Consider the following 23485-nt stretch of genomic DNA (forward strand, 5'->3'; position numbering starts at 1 on the left):
TTTATTTCATAATCCATCTTTCTGACACTGATTCCCAAAAACTCAAGTTTCAATCTCTTGCAAGACAGCCTCTCTCATTGTTATCTTTGGCTTGGTAACCTGGTATTTGCTTTCAAGTAAGATAAACTGAAATGGACACTAGAGACATGGTACTTTATGTGTAATCTCATGTTTAGTTAAACAGCATTAGAATGTTGACAGCAGATGGCTTATTGGGGCTTATTCTACACCCACCCGCCTTACTACCCAACAATGAAACATATTGGTGAGTTTTAGTCAGGAATGTGTTTTTCTGTAAAAGAGAGCCTGCCTAACATGATTTAAATGAATGCAAGTGTTTGGTTTCTCCTGGTAAGCCTGGAGGCTGATGTGTGCAAGGCTTGTGTTTCTAAGATTCTCTTGGTTGGCCTTTTCTTGACGCTTGTTGCCTCTTCACTGGAAAGGCTGCCTCTGCATCTGTAGCCCTCCCACCTGGGTTCCCAGCAGGAAGGAGTAGCGGCAGGCACAGGGGATCCTAGCATCTTAATCCATTGCTTCAACAAGAGAGCAAAGCCTGGTCCAGAAGCTCCACCCAGTGGAATTTGGCTCACATCTCAAGGGCCAGATCTGGGTCACATGGCTGCCCCAGCTGCAAGGGTGGATGGGAAAACTGGGGCTTTAGTTTTCCAGCCTTCACAGCAGAGGTAACAAATAGCTTTGGGATAACTAGCTTAGTGTCCGTCACAATATTTGCCATCTGCATCCTCTTTATTACAATATAATGCCTAGTGAGTCCAATGTGGGGTATTAGTTAAAGAATATTCCATGAAATTATATATTTTTGAGGTACCCTACTCAGTCAATGGAAAGTTTCTGGGGTCTTCGACAAGGGAAAGATCATCAGTCCTTTCTATCCTTTTTAGTTGAAAGAAGGAATTATTTCAGTGCCATCTACCTCTCCTAGTCCAATCCAGCCTCTCCTTTGTAAATTTTGTCAAATGATAAGAAAATCTGTCCTTTTTTTCTTTCCTCTGCCTGTCTTTGACTTTTTCCATGTGAGAAACGTAAAAGGCCTTAATCAGCCTTACCTCAGGTCAGAAAAAAGAAAACTGCATTTGAAGTGTGAACGTAGGTGAAATAAAGAACTGTTGCATTGAATACCCAAAGCCTTTGAAAGTACCCAGAGGTCATTTATATTTTTTGCAGAAGGCTACATCTAGGGCAAGAAAGAAAAGCTAATATGTTTGAAGGAGTGAAACAACTGAGCAAGTGCCTATTATTGTTTATTTCTTTTCTTACTTAATCCTCACAACAAAGTGATGAAAAAAAGATATTGGGTTCAGTTCACAGATTTGGAAACTGAGTTTGAGAGAGAAGCTAGGTAATTCCTCCAAGGCTATTCAACTGACAGGGCCATAATTAAAACTAGGATAGTCTAATCCTAAAATATATATTCTTTTTAAAATTTCCTTGTCCTCCATCTGTGCATTTGTCTTTAAACTTGCTTTCCCACAATTGCTCACATATTAAATCTCAATTTAATTAAAAAAATCTATCTTAATTCAAACTGATTGTTTATTTATTAGTGATCCCAAGGTCCCAGGGTGCTGCATCAACTATGTACACCTGGAATTCAAACATGACTAGACATGCCCAGAAGCCTATGGAAGGAATGTGGCAGGGGCTGCTTTATTACGTAAGTTAACTGGCAGCCTTCTGGGAAAGAACTAATCCTATAAGAAGAGAATGGAGAAGTGCAAGTTTCCTTAGATGTCAGTGCCACAGACTAGGGTGTAAGTCTAAGTCAAGTGCAATGTAACTTATTTAGCCTGTCCTCTGATCCAATTCCTAGGGACTTGTGGAGCCAGGAGGTTGCCATGGAAAGCTACAAGTGTCTACACAGATTTCCATGGGTCACTGAGTGTCTGTGCTACATCAGCAGATTCAGTAGCACCAGCCCAGACAGCTTATCACCCAGGCACCTGGGAGGGTGGGTCACCAGGGCTTGGGTGCAGGCATTGGGGTACTTAGCAGATGTGGGTCCTGCAAGGGTCTGGAGTTGAAAGGGTGAAGATTTATTGTCTTAGTCCACTCAGGCTGCTATAACAAAATAACGATAGACTGTGGTGGGAGATGCTTATGAATAGCAGAGGTTTATTTCTCATAGTTCTGGAGGCTGGAAGTTCAAAATCTGGGTGCCAGCACGGTTGGGTTCTGGTGAAAGCCCTCCTCCCAGTTGCAGACTGAGGGCTTCTTGCTGTGTTTTCACATGGTGGAAAGGGCAAGGACTCTTATAAGAACACTAATCCCATTTGTGAGGGCTCTGCCCTCATAATCACTGCTCATTGGCCCTACCTTCTAATACCGTCACTTTGGGGGTTAGGTTTCAACATACGAAATTTGGGTTGGGCGGGGCACGTTCAGACTGGCAGTTGCAAAGAAGGCTGCTTTGAAGCACATCTGAGGAGCTTGCTTCAGAGCTCCTGGAGATTTTTGGTGGAAATGGTTAAGGGTGATAGAATCCTACAACAGCTGGAGCCAGAGTTAGGGGAATAGCAACATATTTGCTTAATTCTCAATAGCCATCCCTTGGGCAAAATAAAACACTACATTATGTACTTGCAATTTTTAAAGTTAGCTGACAATAGCACTTATGTAAACATACAACTTTGATCAGTATCAATGTCAATGTCAGGGTCTAGAAATTCATGTGAATCATTTAGGCTGCTTACAGTTAGACATGCATTCTAGACACACTGATTTTAAATTCATACAACTTCAGCATTAATTGAGAACTACTGGTATTTGGCCTACATCTCTGTTTGGCTAAACTTCAGTTACATCTTTTCCTAAAGTAAATTACCAACTCAGTTTGATCTCTTGAACATCACCTGGAAATCTTTGATGTTCGGCCCTGGAGTGAATTCTTTAATCATCCCTTCAGTTAATATTTACTGAAGGCTTCCTGCCGGCCAGTCCCTGTGCTTACAGACCTGACGTTGTGGAGAGACAGAAAGATGATCGTAAAAACAAGTAAACAAATGAACTTTTAATAAATTGAAATAAAACTTCAACTAAGGTGGTTAAAGAGGACTCTCTGAGGAGGTGACACTTAAAAGTATTTCAATCCTACATGGATGAGAGAATCAGCACCACTGTTACAGTAGCCCTTCCACTTGTGAGAGTCCTGGCTATTCATTACAAATATTTATTGAATGTCTGCTATGTACCAGACACTATTCTAGGCCCTGGGGATACAGCAGTGAACAAAACAGCAAAATCCCCAGCCCTGGGGGATTTATGTTCTAGTGGGGGTGGGGGCGGACAAACAAATACAGAAAACATACAGTATGTCAGAGGCTAAGTGCTAAGGTGAAAAATGAAGCACTGAAGGTGAGTACAAAGTTCTGGAGTGTCTGGTAAAAATGTAAAATCAGGTGGTTAGGAAAGGCCTCACTGAAAACGTGAACTCTGCGCCAGGAATGAAGATCTGGGATCTAGCCCAGGGTTGGCAAACTTTTTTCTGTAAAGGACAACTAGTAAATACTTTAGGCTTCGGGAACCATTCTGCCTCTGTTGCTATTACTCAGCTCTGCCACTGTGGGACAAAAGCAGCCATAGACAATATGTAAATGAATGGGTGTAGCTATCTTCCACTACAACTTTATTTATGGACACTGAAATATGTATTTCATGTAACTTTTACTTGTCATGAAATATTATTATTGGTTTTTAATAGTCTATTTAAAATATAGATTATTTTTGGCTGTAGGCCATACAAAAACAGTGGGTTAGAGTTGACCTGTGGGTCATAGTTTGCCTACCTGTGAGCTCCCCTAAGATTTAGCAGTGTCTGCTGGTCCCTTTAAGTGCTTTGGATGATGTGTAATGGTATACGTTTGAATGATAAGATGAAATGCAACTTTCATGCTTTCATATTTTCTGGTTTTAGGTTGAACAACTTTGTTGTTTGTTTTAGAAATAATAATAAAAATTCATCTGTTTATTCAGTGACAAATACTCATTTCACTTATGTTAAATTCATGTCTCACAGCTTTTATTTCCAGGCTCTGCTGTGCAGTAATAGCTTTTATTTTCAATCCATCATGCTACAGTGTTTCTGAAGACATTTTAAGTAGCAATTAAGAATTCAACCAAGTAGCATTGCATTTAGATGCAAACTATAGAAAACTTGATAAAGAGAGGCTTAACTAATTAGGGATTTATTTGTCTACTACAGAAAGGTTTAGAGTAGGCTGCACAAGACTGGTGTGACACCTGTAAAATGTCATCAAGGAGCCAGGCTCCTGCCATTCTGTTTGGCCATCCTTAGCATGTGGTGTTTGTTCTCACATTTGCAAAATGGCGTCTGCACTTCTGGGCACCACTTCTGCATTTCTGCAAGGTATACAGGAGGAGGACAAAGGGCAAAATGGAATTTATCTTTCCATTCATTATGTGGAGCCGTCCCAAGGAACATCTGCCATATATCTCATTGGCCAGAGCTGTGTCATGTGATCATCCCAAACAGCAGAGGAGTGTGGGTAAACAAATTTTGTAGTTGAGCACATTGCTTTCCTAAACAAAACCAGGCTTCTGTATTAAGAAAGAAAGGTAGATGGCTTCTGGGTGAATAACTAATATCATCTGTCATGGCTTCTAAGTGTGTTTAAAACAAACCATCCAGGAGTTATAGGTACCTTCCTTCCTTCCACCCATGGCTAAGTTGACATGGGTGAAGGCAGCCACTATTGCCCCACAAATTCTTCTCTTCCATTTGCCCCCCAAATTTATTTTGATATTGGTTGTGAGGTACACTTTGTTTCAGAACAATTGAAACGTGGGGAGAAGAAAGCTCTTTGTGTTAAGGAAATGACTATACATGAGTATGTTACTGTTATGTGAACACTGGATTTTTGCCCAGCAAGTGAAGTGCCCTTGATGGCTTCCGGTTGCCACGTGGGAAGCCTTTCTATTATTCAGGCCCTTACAGCTCCCAAGTCCCTGTCTCCTGAGTTGGTCTGTCCCCTGCCACTGAAGCCTGGGCTCCCCTAGTTCCAGGCCACATTCACCTCAGCAGATCTTAAAAGCAGCGCTTGGTGGCATGACTCATCTTCCTTCCTGATGCTAGTATCACAAACATCCACATAAAACCTCCTTCTCTGGGTTAAATGTCTCCTTTTTGTTTATTTGGATGATTTCCTATAGTATTAATTTTCTGTGGCTTTAGCTCTTTTTTAAAATTTTGTTTTAATCATCTGGCCTTTCTTATAAGGAAACGGGGGCTGAGTAACAAAATGCTCTGAGTCCTCCTTCACGTCCTGTTGGGAAACTTGATTTATATAAAACACTGCGTCTCTGTGGCCCTGTACTCCTGCTCCTCTCAGGCTGTGAAGCTCTCTCTTTCACTCTCAAAATAAATTCTGTTTAATCTTTTGACTATTGACACTTTCACACTGTTCAAAAAAAAAGATTAAAGTTTACACATGTAGAGAGTGAAAACTCTTGCTCCAACTTTGTTCCCATCACCCAGTTCCCATTCCCCCAGCCCCTAGGCAACCACTTTTGAAGTTTCTTATATAACCTTTAAGAGTGTTTTAAAACATAAATATAAGCAAATGCGAATGTGTTCCTATTTTTCTCTTTTCTTTTCAGAAAACTGTGCCTAGTCTACTCATAGTTCTTCTTGTTTTTGTTGTTGTTGTTTTTTTCATATATATATAAATTCTTGGAGACCTTTTCATACAGAATTTGACAATACATACAGAATTTCTCCTTTATTGTTTTTAGCTTGCATAGTATTAAAGTGATGTCTTTCAAACACAAACCTGGTCGTGTCTGCCTTTGCTTCCCTTTTTGAAAATAGAAATATAGTTCTTACATTTTACTCCTTTCAGTACTGACAATTGTCACCATTGTTAGTAAGGAACTTTCTTTTGCTTCCTGAGCATTGTCAGTATGTAATGATATATTTGACTTTTTTTTTTTCAGAACAGCAACCACTTCTCTTTTTTACTGAGATACTATTGATATTACATTGTATAAGTTTAAGGTGTACAACATAATGGTTTGATGTATGCGTATATTGCAAAATGATGACCACAGTTAAGTTTAGTTAACATCCATCACCTCACGTTGTTTAAACTTGAATCTTCAATATAACTTGCAAACATTGGCTATAAGAAAGGAAAGGCATTGAGACATGGATACTTTCAAATATTGTTAATGGGAATGTAAACTGAGGTGGCCTTGTTTTTTTTCAATTGAGGTATAGTTGACATACAAAATTATATTAGTTTCAGGTGTGCAATATAATGATTCAGTAAGTGTGTGTATGTTGCAAAATGATCATCACAATAAATCTAGTTAATATCCATCACCACACATAGTTACAAATTGTTTTTCTTGGATGGTCTACTACTCTCTTAGCAACTTTCAAATATACAATACAATATTGTTAATTATGGTTACCATGTTGTATATTATATTCCCAGGACTTATTTATTTTATAAGTGGAACTTTGTACTTTATGTCAGACGTGGCCTTGTTGAAAAGCAGTTAAACCTGGGTCTATCAGGTGCCTGAAAAATGTCTCTGCCCTTTGACCTGGGTTTCATTCATAGGCCTTTGTCCTAAAATAGTATCCCAAGATACAGTAAGACTTTTATATGTAAAGATTTTCGCTAAATGATGTTATTTCTAGTGGTGAAAGTTACAACTGTGCTAAGTATCCAACAATAGTAACAGTTAACTATATATCTACATGATGGAATTGCCAGGTGATATTAAAAGTCATACTTTTGAAGACTTTTAATTACAGGGGACAGTATTTTTGATATAATTTTGAGTGAAAGGGACAAAGTGCAGCTCTTTTTACCTAGTGCAACCCTGTGAAAGTAGAGACCAATCGATCTGTAGGGGATTATAGTCTAGCAATAAATGGTGTGTGTGTGTATGTGTGTGTGTGTGTGTGTGTGTGTGTGTGTTATCTATGTGTATAGGCTGGAGGGTGGAGAAGTAAAGAAACTGTATGTGTGTCTTTGATGTAGCCTACTATTGAGAATATGAATTTTTTAGGTACTCACATTTTAGGGTAGAGGTCCATATTTATACATTATGTGGAAAACTAAGGTTTGACTGTGTATCAGTTTCTTTTCTTTTTTTTTTTAAAGATTTTATTGGGGAAGGGGAACAGGACTTTTTTGGAGAACAGTGTGTACTTCCAGGACTTTTTTCTCAAGTCAAGTTGTTGTCCTTTCAGTCTTAGTTGTGGAGGGTGCAGCTCAGCTCCAGGTCTAATTGCCGTTGCTAGTTGCAGGGGGCGCAGCCCACGATCCCTTGCGGGAATCGAACTGGTAACCTTGTGGTTGAGAGCCCACTGGCCCATGTGGGAATCGAATCGGCAGCTTTCAGAGTTAGGAGCATGGAGCTCCAACTGCCTGAGCCACCAGGCCAGCCCCAGCAGTTATATTTTTGATCACTCTCGTGAACATTTGAAATATGCTGGATACATAGAACTCCATCTATGGACATTAAATCCAGAGCCTTTCCTCTAATAAATTTTGGCAGTGGTAGTCTGGGTAATAAGATTGTAGGTAACTTATTGTATGTTTTGCAATTTCCAAACTTTTAAATATACAAATAAATTGCTTTTGTAGTCAAAGGAGCTAGATCAAGAAGGACATTTTACTGTTGGCTAAGAAATATGTACATTTTCCAAAGGCAGAAGGGTTTTAAATAGGAGAATGACATTATTGTCTTGATAAGAACACACAGTAGGATCTTGATAAAAATAGGTGACTACTTTGACCTCAGGAACAATAAAATCTACCTTGTACAGTTGTAAGGGGAAATTAAGTAGGATGGATGATACTTTTTTGCAAGCTGAAATTTCAAAATAATATAACATTTCTATAGTGAAGAAGGAAAAAAGTTAACTTTTTAAGAAATGAAAAATGGCTTCATTCAAGAAATTAAGATAATACTATTACCAGTTTGGATTTGTAATCATAAAGTAATTCTGTCATTGTATATCATTGAACTTAAAGATGTCCTATTTTGTCAGCTTTTTATTTCGTCCATACTATGCCTATAGACTTCAGCCCAGTGATCAGAACCTCGTTGCTCATGGCATGTAACAGATTTCCACCTCAGACACCTGTCGTTGAGACTTTTGGAGGGAAGTTGGGATTGGTAGAGGCAGTTGGTATGTGAAAGTTTGTTCTTCAAGCATTTTATTAATATTTTCTATTGATGAGAGGTCTTTCTGACTGCCTGACCTCTCAAAATGATTCTTTTTTTTGGCCATTCTTTGTGCAGATTTTCCAGAGTCATTTAGAAAAAGCAAGTTTGTTTGCTCGTGTTTTATGTGCTATGTCTTTAAGAAATTGAATATTATCACCCCATCTACATTAGTGAATGTAGTCCCTTAAACTAAGAAGATTCGTCGTAACATTTTGAAAACTGCAAATGTGTTTGCACCTCTTCAAGAGCACACCTGATCCCTAGTGACTGAGGAAGGAAACATGAATGGTCAGAGGAATGAAAAGGGTTAACAACGTGAAATGGTGCTTGTTGTTTATGCTCACCTTAGAAGTGGAGAACATTTTTCTCTTGTGAATTGATGAAAGAGTGCCTTCATGACATTGGCTACAGCTGTGGAATATCTGAAAGAGGCTGCTGAGGGGAATAAAAATGTTGCTGCTCCCGCGAATCAGTGAAATTTTGACATCTCAGATGGGCTATCCATGCTTTTCAAGTGGTTTTGAGCAGAGGGAGCTTTCATGACTGTAAATGTCTACTTCTTGGGTGGGAGGTGGGAGTAGTGATGGCCCTGAGAACTATATGATTTTCTCACCGTATACATAGTCTGTTTCTTCCAGCTAATCTGAGTTGTGCCCCAGAGTTTCGGGGAGTCTTCGTGAAGAAATCACTGTGTGAGGACTTGCTTAAACCTCTGCTGGATAGCCAGTGAGTGGACAGTGCATGGCGCCTATGTAAATTGCCTCTTTTTTTGTGTCAGTGACTTCTGACAACGAGACATCAAATCTAGTTCAATTTGGAAATATCTACCTATTGTTTCAGATAAGCATGTCTTCTTATTTGTCTTCTCTCTTTAGATAAAGAAGAAGCAGCAAGATGTGGTTAGATTTCTGGAAGCTAACAAGATAGAGTTTGAGGAGGTGGATATCACAATGTCAGAAGAACAGAGGCAATGGATGTACAAAAACATCCCCCCGGAAAAGAAGCCCACTCAGGGCAATCCTCTGCCACCTCAGATATTTAATGGTGACCGATACTGTGGCGTAAGTAGCTAGATTGTCATCACACTATTTCTTTGCATGACTCAGATCTCAGAGTCACTCAGAGTACAGTTGGGGTTTTCAGTGAGGACTGTGACCTTTTCACCCAGTGCCCATTCATGTCCACAAGTCTAACAGAGGATGAAGTTGAGAGACAGGGATATGAGTCCAATGGCACAGACAGTGTGTGTAAATGTGAGTACATGTGTGCCTGTCAGTCTTCTTGTCTCTCTGCTTTGGAAAAGGGAGTGGGAAGAAAAGCTGTGTGCATGTTTTATTGTGTTCTGAATTTTAAAGTACACTTTTTGATTAATACATTTTGGAGGGGGGGCAGACTGGAAGGGATAATTATTCTTGAATCTTTTCCCCTTTATAGTATAACAAAACTAATAGCTGATTATAAACAAGAGTTGCATTTTTTTATGGTAGTGAGCCAGATGGATCATTATGAACATCTAAAATACATTAGTTGCCTTTCTGCTACATGTAGCATATGAGAAGATGAAGTCCCTTTTGTGTAATTATCTATTTTCCTTCTAACCCTTAGATTAAGGGGGGAAAAAATCAAGTTTCTTTCTATTATTGTAAGTAGTTAGGATTTGCCTTTTGCCAGACCACTAAGTATATAAGTCAGTGTTTATTTGGGAACCTATAGTACAGTTCTTTAAGGATGTCCTGGAAAAGGGCAAGAAGCTAGGCTATAGTGCTGAGGGGCTTGAGGTGAAATGAATAGCTGGGTTGTCATTAGGATGGAGAAAAGGGATAACAGTGCTTTTGGTGGCTTGAAAGGACAGTTCCCTGTGTGTATACAGGAGAATGAGATACTGAAACATAAAGCCTTAAAGATTATTTTTACATACATGTCATGAGAAGAATCCTGAACATGGCACTAGGCATAGATTTGAGTTGTAGTACTATTTTATGTTGGCTGTGACACCTTTGGAAAGTCACTCATCTCTTTAAGCCTAAATTTTCTTATCTTTAAGCAACGGATAATAATATCTATCTTCACAGAATATTTATGACTATTTCTAAAGACCTTTTTAAGTACATTATTATATAAGAATAAAGGTTATTTTGTGGAATTTTTTTATATCAAGATCTCATATTTTATTAGTAGAAGAATGTGGTAACCAAGGCCATATCCCATTCATGATTACAGAGCCTCAAAAAATGTACTCTTGTGCCTACAGACCAAAATGAGATAATAGTTGAAAATATGTGTAAATTGTACAGTTCAAAATAAAGTAAAGCTGTTAGTCAAATATAGTGCTAGAAGGCTTAAAACGAAAATCCAGCAGTTTTGTGTCCCTCAGACTTTGCATATATGAAAATGCCTTTATTCTGGTGTTATAGTTGAGTGGTAGTTTGGCTGGGTATAGAATTCTAGTTTGGAAAGGATTTTGACGGTTTTGCTTCATTTTCATCCAGTTTCCAGTGCTGCAATTGAGAACTCTAATGCCATTTTCCTTGATATTTTATATGTTTTTGTCAGTTTCTTCTATGCAAGTTTTGAAGATCTCTTTTTTACTTGTAAGTGATTCCTACAATTTTTTGGTGAATTACCATCATATAAGCTATTTTTCATTCACTGTGCTGAGTGCTCAGTAGGTCCTTATAATCTAAGAATTATATGACTGAGTTATTAAATATATTCTTATATTATTTTCCTTGAAAATTTTCTCCCTGGGTTTTTTCATGGTTCTCTTTCTCTGGGGTGCCTGTTAATTTGGATATTGTACTTCTTACATAGATTTTCTAATATTCTTATCTCTTTTTTTTTGTATTGTCCACTTCTCTAACTTTTGTTATGCTGTCTGGAAGATTTCTTTAACTTACTTGTGAATCCTTTCATTGTAATTTTTATGTCATCTTTTCCCCCCTCTTTTTTTATTTCTGATTATTGTTTTAATAACATTGTGATTTTATGAGATGAATGCAAGATCTTAGCTCAATGGAGATATTAAATATGATTTCTTTGAAGTTTTCTTCTTTTACCAGTATTGTCCCTGTTTCCACTAATTTCTTTTTTTCTTTAGTTTGGTTTTCTCTCTCCAGTATGACAAACTTTCTTCAGATGTCTGATGATCCTTGTCTTTTGTTTATTTAAGAGGTGGGGCACTGGAAAGCTAATTAGAAGCAGTGTTTGTGCCTCTATATATCTGCAGGCTTGTTTCCCGCTGGAATTCTCTGTAGGATGACTAGGTAGCCTGTCAGCATTTTCGATGCAGATAGTGATAGTAGTGTCTGTAGATCTTTTCTCAGATGATGGTTTAATTTTTCCGGAGAACGGCCTTTCAATCTCTTGCTTGGGAATATCACGCTGGCTACTAGAGTTCTGGCCCTGTAGGGTGAGAGAACTTGGGGGTCTCACTCTCTGTCATGCACGTTTTCCCTTCATATCCGTTTTCACCCTCACTGTCTTCGGTGCTGGTGTTTTATAAGTTTGTTGCTTCCCCGAAGCCATGTTTATTAACAGTGTACCTTCTAGCTCTTTGGGGAGAGTGAAGCACCCTGGGAGTCAACTGCTGCTTATACAGATTTTCAGTCTCCTTGTTTTCTGACTTTGCCCACTCACCCCACCTTTACAGTAGCAATGTCTCCACTTCCTGATGTTTTCTGGGGGCCCTGCAGCCTGTTCCTTGTTGATGCTACCTCTGCAGACACTAGGGTTTGATCATCCTCTGCTCTCTAACATCGCTCACCATTTCTCCACCCACTTCCTGCATGTGTTATAGTTCAGGGCTATAGATGTCTCCTAGTTTTATTTTTGAAAAGTGGAGTTTCTGGGGTTTTTTTGTTTGTTTGTTTTGTTTTTAAACTTGGTTGTTTTGTTGACTTCAAGAGAAAAGAGGTAAAGACATCTTTGGTCTATCTTTATAAAAGCAAAATTCTTCAGCACCCTTTGAATGAGGAGTGTATTGAATGAATAAAAGTGTAATATGAAATAAAGTTAATTTCTTCTTTTTATTTTCACCTCTTTATGACTTTCTAAATCTCTGTGTACCTTTGCCTTATGGAGTCTATGGAAAATTTTTCTGATAGGCTGTGTGGAAGCTGGCTAGAGGCTTACATATTGATTAAACTGTGCCAAATAAATGGCATCTGCTCTGCTTGAGCAGTGTTAGTCCCATGGTGATGGTAAGGCAATGCTAGTACATGCAAACAGACTATCTGTCTTTATAGTCTGTTCTGGCAGGAGCGTTAAAGACAGTGTCTGCTCTTATCAAGGTCAACTAAATTTGACTTTGACAAAAGGAAATCATTAGAGGGCAGCTAACCATGGCCTCCTTCATCCCACCTGCTCCTGTGTACCTTGCTTTACCCAGTGATCGTTTATTTTCTTCTCTCATTGGATAACCTGTGGAAAACTGCCGTATTGCAAGTTAACAGAATTCATGAAGATCCTCCTAGTTCTGGGAATTGGTTAGAAACTTATTGCTTTATTTTAAACTGAATGAGCCAAGTATTTGAGACATAAACAGTTGCCAAGCTACTTGGTAACCAGTGTGGACAATTGCCTTTTCTCTCTCCTTTAGCATTTGGATATTCTGTCTATTGGGAAGAATTTCCTGCTGAATGGAAGCTCCCTGGCATGCCCAATCAGTTCTTCCCACCCCAGAATTTGAACATTGAGGGGATGATGCAGAAATGCATGATCAGTTGGAGGTGGCAATGAGTGTTCAGTGACGATGGGGCCAGGCACAGCTATGGCTGGTGTCCTAATGAGACTGATCCTGGGGGGTGGCCTGGGTGTATTCTTGGCTACCCAGTCATGGAAATACCTCCTGTTTTCTAAATCTTCCAGTTTAATGTGGATTCTGTGAGCTCCCCACTGTACATCCATAAATCCCTTCCCTTTTCAGTTGCCAGTATCTATATCAGTTATTTGCAGTCAAGAACCCAATTGGCATAGACTGGTTGTTCTTGCCTTTACAAACAAGCAAGGTTCTTGTCTGGAAATGAGGTCCTAAAGGTAAACATTCCAATGCCTAGGTTTTTCTGATAGGTTTTAGTGTCTGATTTGGATTTTAGAAAACTCAGATCCTTATGTTCAACATTTAAATTTTGCTGTGGAACTGGCATGTATGGACTGTCCCAGAAATGAAAATGCACACATTTTCATGTACACAAAGGGGAAAAATTAACTCCCTTTTCATTTCTTTCCTCTTTCCCTATTCAACAATAACAACAACAACACAAAAATATTTGGATTTCTTTATGTATTTTTACTAAAAAATTTTATTCTGGTAAAAACATATATCATAAAATTTACTATGTTAATCACTTTTAAGTGCACAGTTCAGGAATATTAAGTATATTCACATTGTTCTAAAACAGATCTGCAGAATTTTTTCATCTTGCAGAACCGAAACTGTACCCATTAAACAGCTCCCTTTTGTCCCCTTCTCTAGCCCCTGATAATTATCATTCTGCTTTCTATATCTATGAATTTGACTACTTTAGATACCTCATAGAAGTGAAATCATACGGTATTTGTCCTTTAATGACTGGCTTGTCTCACTTAGCATAATGTCTTCAAGGTTCATTCATGTTGTATGTCTTAGTTCATTCAGGCTGCGATGATGAAATACCACAAACCGGGTAGCTTATAAGCAAAAGAAATGTATTTCTCACAGTTCTGGAAGCTGGAAGAACAAAATCAGGGTAACGGTGTGGTTGGGTTCTGGTGAAGGCCCTCCTCTGGGCTGCAGACTGCCAACTTCCTGCAGTGACCTCACATTGTGAAAGGGACAAGAGAGCTCTCTTTGATCTCTCCCTTATAAGGGCATTAATCACTTCTCAGAGGCCTTTGGGCATCAGGATTTTAACATATGGATTGGGCGAGTGTACAAACATTCCCCCTATACGGTTGAAGCATGTGACAAGAAATCCTTCCTTTCTGTATGTCTGTACCACATTTTGTTTATCCATTTATCTCTTGATGGACACTGGGTTGCTTCCACCTCTTGGCTATTATGAATAGTGCTGCTATGAACATGGGTTGGCAAATATCTCTTCAAGATCCTGCTCTCAAGTCTTTTGGATATATACTTAGAAATGGAATTGGTACATCACATGGCATCTGCCATATTTTTTGAGGAATTTTTTGAGGAACTGCCATACTGTTTTCCATTGTGGTTGTGCCATTTTACAATCCCACCAATAGTGCATAAGGAAGGATTCTAGTTTCTCCATACCCCTGCCAACGTATGTTATTGTCTAGTTCTTGTTTTGAGAGTAGACATCCTAATGGTTGTGATGTGACACCTCGTTGTGGATTTGATTTGCATTTCTCTGATGATTAATGATGTTGAGGATCTCATGTGCTTATTGTCCATTTGTATACCATCTTTGGAATCTATCCAATGCAGTCCCTTACTCGTTTTTTAATTGGGTTATTTGATTTTTTGTTGTTTAGTTGTAAGAGTTCTTTGTATATTCTGAATATTAACCCCTTATCAGATATCTAATTTGCAAATATTTTCTCCCATTCTTAGGTTGCCTTTCACTCTGTTCTTTTGTTGCCTGTGCTTTTGGAGTCATATCCAAGAAATCGTTACTTGCCAAATACAGTGTCATGAAGCTTTTCCCTTATATTTTCTTCCAGGAGTTTTATCATTTTGAGTCTCATGGTTAGGCCTTTAATTCATTTATAGTTAATTTTTGTATATAGTGTAAGAGTACAACTCTATTCTTTTGCATGTGGATGTCTAGTTTTCCTAGCACCATTTGTTGAAGAGACTGTCCTTTTCCTTTTGGGAGGTCTTGGCACCTTTGTTGAAGATCATTGGACCATATACATGAGAGTTTAGTTTTTTTGGACTCTGTGTTCTGTTACATTGGTCTATATGTCTGTCTTTATGCCAGTACCCCTGGTTTGATTACTATTGATTTGTAATATGTTTTAAAATCAGGAAGTATGAGTCCTCCAACTTTGTCCTTTTTTAAACTTGTTTTGGCTATTTGGGGGGGGTCCCTTGAAATTCTGTTTGAATTCTAGGATGATTTTTTTTTTTCTATTTCTGAAAAAAATATGCCTTTGGGATTCTGATAGGGATTATGTTGAATCTCTTTATCTCTTTGGGTGATATTATCATCTTAACAATATTAAGTTTTCCCATCTTTGAATATGGGATATCTTCCCATTTATTTGTGTTTCTGTTCATTTCTTTCAGCAATGTTTTATAGCTTTTAGTGTACAAGTCTTTTACCTCCTTGGTTAATTAGATTTATTCCTAAGTATTTTATTCATTTGGTGCTATTGTAAATACAATTATGTTCTTAATTTCCTTTTCCAATTGTTCATTATTAGTGTATACAAACACAAGTAATTTTTATATGTTGTTTTTTTGTGAAATTTTTTGCTGAATTAATTTATTCTTTTATTTTTTTGTTTAAAAACTGGTAGTTAAGAAATGGGAATACAGCCATTTCATTTAATCAAGGTCACATTAACCAGCTTGTGGATTAACTATCAAGGGGGAAGTACACAGTAACCATTCAGATAGTCATAAGATAAGTCTGTTCAGGTTTGACTGAGGATACCATTTCTCAACTTGGCATTGGGTGAAGGTGGGGAGAGAGATGGAGAGGTGGGAGTGTGGCTGGAGTTACTCATGGAAAGTCCTGTCTAATAATGAAGAGAGGACAGCTCAGCTGAGAGACAGCAGACTATTTTTATAGAAAAATAACCTTTTGATCATTTTCCATGAGGTAACTTATAAGATTATTTAAAACTATTGAATTACTTTTTTGCACTTTCAGATGATACTTGTAGACTGTTAAATTTGTACCCAAGCTTGCATTGGGTGTATTGCTAACCAAATAAGGTAACATTAAAGCAATTGATTTGGGGGCAAACTATGACTGTCTTTCCCCATATTATCTTGGTTAATTGGAGCCTGAAAGTAGACTTAGAGATGTGTTAGACTAATCATTGGGGGGGGGGGGGGGCAGAAATGCTAAATGACCAGCAGTGGTTCTTTGTGGTGTTTCCTCTTCTTTTCTTTTTCTCCAAAAGGAGACAAGGTGATGTGTTATCGCACACCTGGTGGAGGCTCGGAAGCACACCACAAGAACACCTAAGTGTATATAGTTGTACTGTTCCCAAGTGCAGTGTTTATGTAAGACTTTTGAGAGGATTGTCTTGGGATAATATATTTTAATTGTGTTCGGGGATCTTTTTGGAAGCATGAAGAACCAACTTCCTTAATTATGACTTTTATAAATACCTGATTCATATATATGATTTTGTTTAAAACAAAATGAAACAAAACGAAAAACCGTGTTTGTGTATATGTGTGTATGTATGTGTATGTATATGTCTCCACACATAAATATAAGAAATGATCTTCAGCTAAAGGTCTCACAAGTAGTTGTTGGAAAAAGACATCTAGATATTTAAAAGTTTTCATGTTGAATTGGTTATCCAACATCATCATCATCATCATTACTGTTTATTTTTTTCCCAGCATTAAAATGAATATGAAAGTAGAGAAAACTTGAAAAGTGAGAATGAGGAAGAACGGGGAAATAGTTTTACCTTTCTAATAAGAATGCAAACATTTGGTCTATACATAATCCCTTTTCTTACAAGTAGATTTAAATTTATAAAATCACATTTTTTATCCTTCTATATATACCACTTTATGCCCTGCTTTGTTCTCTAACAAAAATAGTTTCCATGTCATTGTAAACTTATTCTTTAGAGGTTGCATATTATTCCGTTGGGTGGATTATTATAATTAACTTAATCATCCCCTCACTGTCGACTATTTAGTTTGTCTCCAGCCACTTGAAACAATAGTTTGTAACTGGCAAAGCTGTACTGAAGAGTGCATTAAATTGAATTTATTTCAGAAAGTGCATTTTCATTTTAGGTTACTCCATTCTTCCTTTCCTTAGAGTCCTCTGTCAAAAAACAAAAATATTTTGGGGGTATACTGTTATCAAGATATGAATAGTTTTTGTTGGTAGCCCCAAATCTGGGTTCAAGGTCAAGCAAAAATCACTTGGTGAATGAAAACTAGTAAAAGTTAAAACAAGATGATTATCATATGTGTTGCTGGTAAAACCAGAGTTGGATTTCTTGGGGCCTAGGGGTGCCCAAAATCAGAATAAACATTACCATCTGCCTAGAGCAGCCATGTGACTTGAAGATTTTGAGCACATTGCAAAACATATTTTTTAATAGCAAAACAAACACTATTGATATATTATGGGGCAAGATGCACGATTTCCATGAATTTTAATATTAAACAAGACTTCAAAGAAATTTCACATTTGTAGGTGGTGCCTTAAAAATCTAACCTCCAATCTTCTAGATTGTGGTTTGGGCCACCTGGTAAATATTTTAGGCTTTGCGGGCCACTTAGTTCTCTGCTGCATATTTTTTTTTGTTTGGTTGTTTTTGTTTTGTTTTCTAACCCTTTAAAAATGTCAACACCATGCTAAGCTCACAGATATCTGTATAGTTTACCCCTCTCTAGATGGTCCATTCACATTTCCCTCTGCGTCCTGGGGTTCTTCAGTGGTCACATTTGAGAAACACAGGATTATCTGTTTCCCAAGTTCCCTTCATGAAAATTAAGTGTATCTTCTGGCAAAATGGAGTAGCATCTAGTGATGGACAGAAATTTTGACCAACGTTGAAGCCTGACTGCAGTAATTACATGTTAATAGAACTGTTTAGAGTCAATAAAGAAAAAAAAAGGAAAGCCAAAGTCCCAAATTTTCATTGTTATCCCCAGGACGTTGTGCTTTGTCTCTAAAATATGGATGTGATTTGTGTAGGTTTAATGGCTACAGTCATCTAATTGGTACTTAAGGCTAAGCCCTAAAAGTCACCCCACACCCATTTTTGTCACCTCAGTACCCAGTTGGTTACCAAATCCTGTAATTTTTACCTCCTACATAATTCTGTGCTATTTCTCTCTCAAAACTCAATTCAAAAGGGACTTGTTATTAAGCTTTCTCTAATTAACTAGGATTCTGTTTATTTACCCCCTCCCCCATACATAGCAAACCTGTGCCTCATTAGACATTCATCTCATAGAATTTTCTTTCTTTTTTTTTTTTTATACCTTTGCCATCAACCAGTTTCCGAGTTCCCTGTGCTCACCCTCAGCAGGTGCCGTGGCTCATTTATCTTAGCACCTGGTTCCTATCAGAATGCTAGGAACATAGAACATACTTCACAAAAATTGGGTCTGTGAATGGGTAAGAGAGATGTTTTCAACTGAGCAGGTAGCTACCCCGTTTTGTTGGGTCGTGCCTTGTCAAGGTTCTGAACATTTGCATTCCTGTTTTATTAGTAAAAGTGAAAAACAAATGTCTCAAAAGCAAGCTTATTGAACCTTCTTCTAAATTATAGAGTCAAATCTATTTGGGAAATCACCTCTTTTAGAAGCTCACATATCCCACAGTTATGTGATCTAAATTTGAAAATCTGTATTCCAAGGCCTTCTGTCTAAAAGATCACTTATCTACTCAAGGCGAATCTTTTTCACACGTTTTACTGTAAATAACCTTATCTGGCATCCTTACAGATACTAGGAAAGGACAACTTGGGTGGTGGGGAAGGGGTGATATAAATTCCTCTTTATCACTGATTGCTGATCGGCTGTATGCCTAGAAACATAACAATTTAATTAGATATTCTTTGCAGTTTCATCTCTTCTATGTAACCCTAGCTTTTATTCTTCTGTCTATAAATGTTTAATCTCCCATTTTCACCCTGCTGAGATGTTTACTTCATTCTATAATGATGAGTCCCTGGGACATGTCTTTCATAAAAATGATGACTTGTGCTATGAATATTGAAAACCTTCATCCAGTTTCAGGCCACCCCAATTGCACATTTGCACTATATGTTAACTAATATCCAAACTGGCGGTTTTCTTTTTGTTAAACATTTTCTCTCTCTCTCAGCCTTATGCAGATAAAATTAATGAAAAGAAAACAAAACTGTTAAAGACACTAAGGTCATCTTGGTATCAATGGTAGGACAGCAAAGCCTGTTGACAGGAGGGGCAAAAGTGAGGAATCAATTTTCTTCTGCTCTTCTTTATGGTTCCCCCTGGTTCCCAAGATGTAACCTCTTTTATGAAGTTCTTAAGTTATCACCACTCTTTCAGATACTAATATCTATATTCCTTGATTTTAAAATGTAAACAGTATTTACTTTTCTCTTTGAAAGATGAAGAAAAATTGGCACTCTCATTGCTTCTCATTTCTCCTCCATTTTGATTTACACACATACACACACACACACACACACACACACACACACTTCATTTAGCATTGCTAAAGTTTATAACGGTCACATTCTCTTTAACGATAGTAACTATTATATAAACATGTCTTTATATTGTTTTCAACACATAAATACTATTCTCTATGGAACTGTTTAGTTGTGTGGGCAGTCATAGAGGAGGGTATATAACCCTATTTTACTAAATCCCTGTGGCTTAAAGGAGAATGACAAATGTCAATAACTAAGAGATTCTCTTAATTAAGTTTAGCCTTTTCATTTACTTCTCTGGGTATTTACTAATATTTTGTTGCTGGTTCCTTTTCCTATGTTTAGCACAAAAAATGTTCCATCCAATTTCAATTGGTGCTTGGATAGACGTATTTGCTTGCTGTGCCATCTTGTACCATTCTGGTTGGAAATGTTAAACATGAATTAGGGATTTAAAATTCTTAGCTTTGGGCTTACTCATATTTTTGATATTTGGCATAAAAATTGCTGAATGAAGCTGTTTCAGACAACTAACATCTTACATGTCCTACCAGTATTGGAAGTAAAAACTTTTTTTTCCTCCTACTTCAGGGTTTTATAAAACAGAATATAGCACTAACTGTCAAGAAATTCTGCTCAGAGATACCCTCAGGCTTGAAAGAAACTTGAAGAAGAAGGAGGCTCTGCCCATTTTAAGCAGCAGCAGTGTAGCTCTTATAGTCTTAAAAAGAATATTTAAAAAACATTTTGGGTAAACCAAATTTGCTTTGGCTCATTTAGAACTAATTGCTTCTACCATTTCCTTGTAGGCCACATGTTGTTTTTGTTCCTTGCAACCTCCTGTTTGGATATGCCCTTGGCATGTAGAAATAACATGGGTCTGTCACTTAATTGTCATTTACTTAGCGTGGGAAGCGGTACAGATTTTCATAGTGGCTGCTGTGGGTTTTCCTCACTGTTCTCTTAGGGAACACTGAAAGGGCAAAGAACTTTAAGGTCTTTGTCTCAAATGCTTGTCTAGTCCATAATAGTCTAATCGCAGTGTATGGGTAATGTCCTTAAGTAAGCTCTTTGGAAGAATGAGACTATTGTGAACTCTACCTGTTGTTGATTTTATCGTGAACTTATTATAAATGTCTCTAACATTGGTTTTCACCTGAACACAAACAGAAGTATAGGTGATGGAAGTTATTTTTTCCTTTTTCTTTTTAACCGCTTTTTAGCTTGCTTTATTCTTTTTAAAATTGCAGCATTTAGATAAATGTTCCATTAGACACAGTGCTTAGTGATGCTCATGTCCATAGTCCAGAAATTTTTCTTTTCATGATCCGCCAACACTAGAAATGAATTTTTCATCCTTTTTCTTTAATGTAATAAAAATGTACCAGTTTTTGAAAACTGGGCAATTTTATCTTGAATATATATGCTTTGAGTGTACCATTCTCCAAAGATGCTATTAAATGATCATTATATTCTATAGTTAACAGAAAGTTGGTTGTCCAGAAATGTGCAATTTTGAGATGTGTATTTACAAACACTTCAGAGTGTGTTTGACTATAAAGAATTCTGCATGCCTATTTAGAAACTTTATAGTGACTTTTTAAAATACAATGCTTTTAACTTTTGCAGTATAAACCTTTATTTATATATGTATACATATACATATATATAAATATATATACATATATATTTATATATATGTATATGTATACATATATGTATATATATTTATATATATGTATATGTATACATATATAAATATATATGTGTATATATATACACATATATAAATATATGTGTATATATATGTATATGTATATATATATGTATGAATACAAGTCATGTGTATACATTTTTTGGTACCCCCGGTATTTAAATATATATAAATTTATAAATTTATATAATAAATAATAAATTTATATTATTAATATTATTAATATATTAATATATTAATTATTTATATACAATATATTGATATATTAATATATTAATAAATAATAAATTAAATAATAAATTTATATATAAATACATATATTTATATATATTTAAATACCGGGGGTACCAAAAAATGTATACACATGACTTGTAATATGAAAGGAGGTATTAACTATCAAGAAATTCTAGATTTTAAATTATTGATCACATACTCTTTGCCTAAACATGACAAAGAAAATAATTTAACCATTTACACTTTGAGATGCATCAGGCCACTCAAAAGTTTTTGAATGTCAGAAAGTAATTTTGTACATAATTCTTTAAAACCCATGGTAATAGAGTAGAAATAGGACCTACTCACATTATGTTACTAGCATGAGATTAATCTAAAATACGGTACATCAATCAGTAATTAATAGACAACTAATTCATTCATCCACTTGACAAGTATTATTGGTAATCTGGTGTGTCAGGTACTGTTCTAACATTGACTTTTAAAAATGATTTCCTTTAAATTATTCTGCTTTTAAAGTTAATTACCAAATATTATATTTGTCATTTTGGAAGGAGTTAATTGCCTTAAGTGACAATATCTAAACTATTGGGAGGATCCAATTCAATATTCAGGTAAGAAGCCTCCTAGCTATAATCATGTGGCACACAGTTAAAAAGATTCATAAAATAAAAATAATGCATATAATTTTTATGACAGAAATAATGTAATTTGTGGATGATGTGATGCAGAGTTGCACACCTGAAATCTATGTAATTTTACTGGGAATTGTCACCCCAATAAATTTAATTAAAAAAAAAAAGAGAAAAGAGAAAAAAAAAGGAATTTATATAAATAAGAAATGTTGCCATTCTGAGATTTCTAAATATCTGAAATTTTAAGTACCTTTGTTGGTGACTAAAATTTATGAGAACCATTTTGGTTCATTTTAGTTAAACAGATTGCTCATAATGTTACATATTTTCTCTGCATATATATTTTTTATATATCTTGTTTATTATACATATGAAACTTTCTTGTGAGAGTTGACCATATTTTCAGTTTTGTTATTTGGAGAATTTTAAGAGTAAGGTTTTTAAGATAAACACTGAGACATGAATTACACACATTTAGTTTCATTGTAACTTGCCTTTTGATCTTTTACATGTATGATATTTTCATGTTAGTTAGTACTTCAGTCTTTTAAAGTAGAATTCACACTACATTTGTAGAGATTGAGTCAGACATGGTTTCTCATTTTGTATTTCTTACATTATTAGTTTTTCTTTCCTGCATTTCACAGTGACATCAGAGATTATTGACTAGAAACAGGTAATGGCCTTTCAAAATTCAAGAACAAGGACAGCATTTTGATGACGAAGTCACTAGTCCTAAAATTTTTTTTCTCTTCCCTTTCCTGTTCAGTTAAACTAGAGAGGGGTAAATTTTTCAAGTAGGTATCTCTAGTAACTAGACTATGTAGGCAGCTTTACACTTGGACACAGCTAACAGCCCATTTAAGAGCAACTCCACTGAATGCTCCATCATTTCATAGAATTTGGAAGCTTCAAGAGTCAGTGGTAATATCTGATGCAGAAAGGAAGAAACAGTCTGAGGAGGCTAAATGAGTTCATCAAAGTCATTTAACTCAGTAGATTGCTGGACATCGCATCTACAGTGGACTGAGCATAAATACCACTCAGTTTCCCAGAAATGATTCTGAGCCAGATGGTGGTTGGTGCAGGTGGAAGTACAAGACCTCTCTTCTCCCCAGTCTTGACTGTCAGAGCTGGACCACATAGTGCCTTTTATGCAATATTAAGAATTTTAATCTACTGTAAAAGCAATGAGACATCTTGAAGAAAAGGATGTAAGCAGAGGGGAGTATGATCAAATTCGCATTTTTAAAATATCAGCCTGTCCTCACTTGAGAATGATTGGGTGGAAATAGGTTAGACTGGAGAAGGGTTGATAAATTAGGGTGCTATTGCTGAAGTCTAGCTTGGATTAGGGCATTGAGACAGATGTTGA

General features: G+C 36.6%; 1 pseudogene; it reads left to right on the forward strand.

Moving 5' to 3' along the window:
• Positions 1-23485, forward strand: part of LOC117020656 (histone-lysine N-methyltransferase SETMAR-like) — a 51320-nt pseudogene that overhangs the window by 23409 nt on the left and 4426 nt on the right.

The sequence above is a fragment of the Rhinolophus ferrumequinum genome, chromosome 3, assembly GCF_004115265.2.
Source record: "Rhinolophus ferrumequinum isolate MPI-CBG mRhiFer1 chromosome 3, mRhiFer1_v1.p, whole genome shotgun sequence".
Taxonomy (NCBI): Eukaryota; Metazoa; Chordata; class Mammalia; order Chiroptera; family Rhinolophidae; genus Rhinolophus; species Rhinolophus ferrumequinum.